This window comes from Lasioglossum baleicum, chromosome 10 (genome assembly GCF_051020765.1).
Source record: "Lasioglossum baleicum chromosome 10, iyLasBale1, whole genome shotgun sequence".
NCBI classification, from domain to species: domain Eukaryota; kingdom Metazoa; phylum Arthropoda; class Insecta; order Hymenoptera; family Halictidae; genus Lasioglossum; species Lasioglossum baleicum.
This window is the reverse complement of record NC_134938.1, coordinates 17,292,508-17,299,561: the sequence shown is the minus strand read 5'-3', so window position 1 is coordinate 17,299,561 and position 7,054 is coordinate 17,292,508. Positions and strand designations below refer to the sequence as shown.

Sequence of the window (7,054 nt, the reverse complement as noted above, 5' to 3'; positions counted from 1 at the left end):
TGCCGTTATTCGAAGACTTTGAATAAATCCACTATCCACAGTCCAAATTCTATCTTGAGATTAGTCTTTTTTTAATCGGAAGAACGCCACACGAAGCAGCTAGCGTCATTTACATGAAACAATTACGAAAAATAAACAAGGTCTGCAATTAACTTGTTAGTGGTTTCATGCCAATATGTCTGGCTGGCCGACGCGCGTCGGGTTACCTGGCCGTGTTTATTGCACCACTTGGCTACGGTGACCGAAGTCTTCGCCGCCCTGGCAGAAAATTATTCGAAGCTACACCGTTTCGATAGTTTCCAGATGGCTGGGAAACCCAAAGGTCTGGTCGCCACATGTGCGATCTTGCCGAATCCTAGGGCCCGCTTCAAGCACTAGCTTAAAAGTTCCGTTCACCCCCAAATGGGACTTTCACCAACATGTTCAGTCGCGTTTTTAACACTTTTTAATGGGTTGTTAACATTTTTTTATCTTATTAGGAATTTATTTTAGTTAGTGATCATATTCATCGATAAAAAAAGATGAGTATACGGTACTATTTATATTGAGTCCTACAAAATATTGCAATTAGAATTACGATTTCAATTATGTCTACTTGTTCTTTGAATACAGTAGAGACTCCCGTATCCGTACCCCCATTATCCGAATACATACCCTAATATAAGCAAAGAGGATTAGATTGAATATAAGGACGTCCTATTGTCCGTATGTTCTGTTATCGCCGCGTCGCTCGCTGTGCCGGGATTCAAATGCGCGCCGTCTCCAGATTCCGACTTTCTGACTCATGCTTCCGAAACTTCGGCAACGTAAAAATCGAAGGAACGCGTCGGCGTCGATCAGTCGAGCAGGTAGTTCACACAGACAGAGTAGAGGTACGCTTGTGTGTAGCGCGCAAGCAATTGAACAGGCACTCAGACGGGCTGAGTTTTCACGTTACCGAAGTTTCGAAAGCATGAGGCGAAAAGTCAGAGTCTGGAGACGGCGCACAGTGTGACCTTTCGTCCAAATCGGAGACAAAATCGAAGAACTTTTGATAGAAATAAGGTAGAGCGATGAAATTTTTAAAAAATTAAAGCTGAAACATTACAGAATATGGGAAAAATAGGGAGATTATGGTAAGAACGTTTTTTAACGTTGAGAAAATTCGTTAAACTTGCACAATTTCGAGAAAATTGTGGTTTTTCCAATACCACGCGCGGAAATTTTTTTTTTAATTTTTGCTATATATCATTTCCCGTAGATTTTTTCACGCCGATTTCAAATCTGGTCTCAAAATTTGTCTACGACCTCAGGATATTGCAAAATCGATTTCTTTAAATTCTACATGTTTAACGAATTTTCTCGGTTAAAAAACGTTCGTACCATAACTTCCCTATTTTTCCCATATTCTGCAAAGTTTCAGCTTTCATTTTAAAAAAATTTCATCGCTCTACCTCATTTCTATCGAAAGTTCTTTGATTTTGAATCGAGTCTGGGCCAAATTTTCCACTGTGCGCCGACGCGACGAAATCTCTCCGTATTTAATCATTGATTAAACACGTTTAATCAATCATAATGTATTAATATTGGATATCACTGTATTCGGGAAAGTCTACAGAATCTTTTGCCAGAAAGAACAATTCAATATCTTTTATAATAACATCACAATATTTGTTTGAAGTTGAAAAATATGTTTTTTTTTCAAAGCCTTGTTCCTGAAAAACTGTGCGTATAGGAAAAAAATTGAAAACAGATTCGGAATCAGCGCGAAAAACTCAGGCCAATAAGTCCTGGGTAGTTACCAAAACAACTCTGGATTTTCTGCACGAAATTACCTGAATCTTTTCCCGGAATGTTCGTTTGACAAGCAAATTTTCACATAATCATCCATTTCATTTCCAAAGTACAGTACCAGGACCTCGACCAACCGGCTTGATCGAGAGACAAACAGCCTGGACAAATTAAGGCCCGATGGATAATTGAGACCCGAGGGAAACCACGTCTTACCCTGCCATAGTCCGGCCACTCTAAGCGACCGTAATTATCCTTACGGGCACCGTCGCGTCGGTTCTTCCACGCCATAATTAATCCTCCGGCAACCCTGCCTCTCTTCCCAGTTTTCCCCGAAATTCTATACTCTATACAATTGTACTTGCAGCTATTCCTTCTGACGCGATAACGGTAACGTTAGCGTATCTGCTTTATAATATTTGTCATTGTTGTAATATCCTGCAATTTCTACCATCTTTAACCCTTAGCACTCCAGTGGTGACTCGAAATCACCACTAAAAATTGCTGTCCCATTATGCAAAATATTGTTTACATTGTTAAACATGTTGGTAGCTAATCAATTACTAAACCTTTAATTATTGTATGAGGTATTACGATCAATTTCATATCCATCAAATGAAAAGAATCGTATAGAACGAAATTATTCTACCTAGAACGAGATGTTTCATTTTCGAGTTAAAACAGCTCCGAAATTAAAACAGCTGCAAATGGTTAATTATTATAATTATCTTTTAAATTTTCAATATAGGCCCCACATAAAAAAGTTGTGAAGTGCAACATTTAGTACCTATTTTCTCTACAATTCCGGCCAACTGCAATTTCTGGAAAAATATCTTTAGGATGACGGGTAATTCAGTGTCTATGATGTTTCGCGTGGTTAACAGACAACGATATAGATATTTATTAAAACAATAACACGTAACAATAACAAAACAAAACAAGATGTAATAATAATAACAATAACGAGAAAACTAGATTATAAACGTTAATGACTATCGAGTACTAACAAAGTACAGAGATATAAATTAACGTAGCGCGGGCAACTCTAGAGCGATGCGTTCTCAACGAGTGCCACAAGCTTTTTTTCCACTGGTAAAAATCCTTTTTGGTGGGAGGATTAGCAACGTGAGAAAGACCGTTAAAATAAGGGGAGGAATTCTCCGTTCCTCAAGAGTAAGGAGAAAGTTTCCTTCCCCAAAACAATTCAAAGTCGTCGCTGCCAAGGACATTGCAACGGTTGAGTCAGGGTTCTGGTAATCGTCACTTTTACGACCGAACCCTCAATGCAACCGTCCACAGCGCGCACTTGAGAAGGATGAAATTTCCGCGTCCGGAAAGTCCCTCTTTCCAACGCGCCATGTCCACTACATATCTTTTCACATCGTGCAGTAAACTAATTTCTCCAACTTCTCACGAAAAGTCCAAATCCATATAGTCCAACATTAAAAAAGTTACAGTTACTCGAATTAATACAACCCCTGGCAGAAAGGTTCCGATCCGGAGGCATTGATACGGATTTTACAGAAAACTATAACTTTATGGAGTTGAAACTGATGGGAAATTAAAAGGGGCTTATTAAAGAATGAAGAACAACAAATTAACATAAGCTTCCATTTATTATAACAAAGAAACGAGAAAATAAACAAAATGTTACACGGAAAAAAGTTAATAGACCCATTAATAGATCTGCTGGAAGAAAGTTTCCCATTTGATTTACAGTCTCCGCAACACCAAATTTCTTCAACAATTACTGTTGGATGATTCTTATAGAGTTTTTTGCGCTGATTCCGAATTTGCCCTTAATTTTTCTCCTAGATACAAATTTCGGATCACGAATAATAGATACAAAATTTGTAATTAGTTACTCGAAGATATAGATACACAGGGGACCACCTGTAGCGGTATTTTCGAATACCTCGAAACCATTCTGCACTTCGCAATCATAACTTAAATTGTGTTTCTTTTTTTTCAATTACAAAAAGTGGACAGCGAAAGTCGACAGCGCGAACTGCATCAATTCTTTAAGTTGAAAATAAATGTAAACAATTAAAAAATGTTTTTGGTTAAACTTTTCATTAAAACTCGAAGCAATAAGTATTTACCGAACAAAACGATTATAGATGCGGGATTCGATTCGGGGCCAGAAGATTCCCAGCCGTATATATGTACTTGTTTTGTTAACGACTACCCAACCTCTAAAAAATTATAAAAAAATTAAGAACGGTTGCTTCAATAATATCCAAGTACTGAATTCTTATAAAACTGGAGTCTCTAACACTTCAATACAAAACATGCATTTTCTTGGAATTTTTGGAGGTTTTCAATTTTTTAAAACATGTTTCCGTAATCCGAAAAATCTGAAAAAAATACACATTAATAATCAGGATGAGACACAACTAACGTAACAATATAAATGTGGTCAACTGAAGACTTTGATGTATGTATATACATAAAATCGGCAATTTTATGTTTTCCGATTTGTTTAAAAATCGATTTTGCAACCAAAAATTTTGAAAAAAATCTCAGTAGTGTATGCTATTCGGTAGAATATTCATGAATTTTTTCATAATTTTCTGTTGAACATGACGTGACTAAAATAAATTTGGTTGGATACTTCTGACCATCTTTTCCGGCTATACCTTAAGAATCAACGAAACCATTATTTAAAAAATACAAAATATATTTCTTTTTACATCGTTAAAACCGATTTTTCAAAAAAAATTAGGCCTAATTTCTCTTCGATATCTCTTTTAGATCAAAAGTTATAGCAAAATGTGCGTCGCGCCGCGTGCTGTGCCCGAGATTCAAATGCGCGCCGTCTCCAGATTCCGACTTTTCGCCTCATGCTTCCGAAACTTCGGCAACGTGAAAATTGGTGAAAATCGAAGGAACGCGTCGCCGACGCGTTCGGTCGAGCAGGTAGTCACACGGACATGCTAGAGGTACGTTTGTGTGTAGCGCGCGTGCAATCGAACATGCACCAACACGGGCAAGCGCGGTCGACACCGCTCACGGATACGACGATACGTCAGGGAAGGGGAAACTGCCGTTCAGTTTTCAGCAGTTTTCAGTTATTCTCTCAACTCTCAACAGTTCTCAAGTTCTCGTTCGCTTAGCTCGGTCGTAATATCTGTGGTTGTCAGGAGGACGCCGCCGCATGTCACATTGTACTTTCACTTTCGAGATATTGTCGTTTAAAGTTTTGATCACTAATGCTTTGACAAGGACATTGGTTATAAATTGTATTATTTTTTCGAGCCTTTTGTATTGATTTTCGTTACGTTTTTTCTGGTAAATACCTAATCCTACACTATAAAGTTCAATAAATGCATAAACTGAAATTTTTTGAAATTGTGACATGCAGCGTTTTTCTTGACACAATCACAGATATATTTACATAGCTTCGCTCTGTGGTTACACGTTACACTCGCGAGTGCGGTCTGCGTTGCGGCATTTGACTATTTGACTATTTATTAGATTGACTTGCTTGGATTATGTGATTACGTGGATTACTTGGATTACGTGCACTACGTGGAAGGAAGGAAGAACGGAAGGTATTTGTACATATTTATATTGGTTGATCGGTTTCATTTTGCTCAAATGTCTCCCAGAATCTTCGCGTGAAAAAGCGTGAGAACGCTTGTCGGCACACCACGCGACAGTGCCATTTGCCATCACGTATGAGGTGCTACGGGGCGAGTATGTTCACTTCAATGTAGAGTCCAAAATAGTAAATTGTTTGTTTCTTTATCACTTTATCACTCTCTTTTCATTATCATTATTATCATTTATCACTTTAAACAAATCCAACACAATTCAGCTTTGGCCCATTCAGATTAGAATTAGCTTAGCAATATTCTAAATCGGCAAAATGATGGCTTAAACCAATTCAGTAAGGCAAGTATTTAATCTTCTTCACTTGCTTCTCATCATCGAATTTTTTTATTTCTGGTAGTACATTCTTTTGTTTGTAGTTCAACTTAATCGATTTTTTATAAATATCATTGCAATATTTGAATCAGTTAGGTATATTAGTTGATGAAAAACGTCAGAAGACCTTTTGTAATTGTAGCACCAGAAATTAGAAAATTCGTTGAGATGAGCAATAAGCGAAGAAGATTAAATACTCACCTTTACTCACTGTGTAATTGAAAATCTAATTTACAGAACAGAGGATAAATATAATGTGCTATCCAGGGAAGGAGTAGAAGGAAGCTGCGGCAACCGGGGAAGAGGAAGACCTCTAATTTTTCGCGTGGTACGTATATCTAATTATGCCATTCAACACACATGCATATATTGTACATTACTGATTTTCTTTGTATTTTTTAGGTATCCCACCTATGCCAGAACGTGCTACGGGCCACAAGTTTCGGGAAGCAGAGGCAACAACGTGTAATAATCACAATATACAGGGTGTTCCGTTTAAATACGAACACCTAAATATCTCTTCAGGTTATTGTGATGCAAAAAATATTTGTTACGTAATGCGCATGGTGTCAATGGACCAAATATCTGGCACACCGTGCACGTTACGTAACAAATATTTTTTGCATCACAATAACCTGAAGAGATATTTAGGTGTTCGTCCAATAATAAAGCATAGTAATAATAAAAAATTATAATATTTATTATATATATATATATATATTCCTTGTGTCATTGTCCATGTGTCTTTACCAACTCCCTGCGGCGTATTAAAAAATAAGAAAAAGTAAATTTTCTTTTCCCTTATACGACACTTTGTCTTTTTTTGCATGGGGACATTTTAATCTTAGCTTCCATCTCTTGCAATGGATGCAGAGAATTTTTATTTTGCACAAATTATTTTTTTTTTCGTTTTCTCTCGTTGCATATGACTGAATATTCATTCAAAAATCAGTATTGTCGGTAAAAAGGAAAACTGCTACATATTTGTACAATAGAAATCTACTTTATCGACATCTGCCACATTAGTGCGATCTGCCCTTACCGACGGCGCTGCCCTGTATAACGGCATTCGCCGCATTAATCAGTGCGACCGTGCTGCCATCTTGCGGGGAAGCGGAATCCAGGATAGAGTAGCGTTCCAGCTGGACTGCAGAAAGCTGCATTCCGCGTGGACTGGTTCCAGGTGGAGTCTACCTGTAATCGTTTTCGTCACTCCCCGTGGAGTCTGTTGTGCTATCAGGGTGAGAGTGCTCACGCCCGGGTTATGGCCGTGCCACTTTTGGCTGCCATCATCTCTTTTAGTCCGGACAAGAACCCGTCTCGACACTTAGTCCGGACAAGACTCCGTCTCGAG

The 7,054-nt window shown here is 38.0% G+C and overlaps 1 long non-coding RNA gene across 1 annotated transcript; it reads left to right on the top strand.

The window, feature by feature from the left end:
* Nucleotides 1-4,826: 4,826 nt before the first annotated feature.
* Nucleotides 4,827-6,409, top strand: LOC143213175 (uncharacterized). The gene is made up of 3 exons (XR_013009894.1): nucleotides 4,827-5,324; nucleotides 5,938-6,028; nucleotides 6,103-6,409. It is a non-coding gene; the product is annotated as an uncharacterized LOC143213175 (long non-coding RNA).
* Nucleotides 6,410-7,054: the final 645 nt, after the last annotated feature.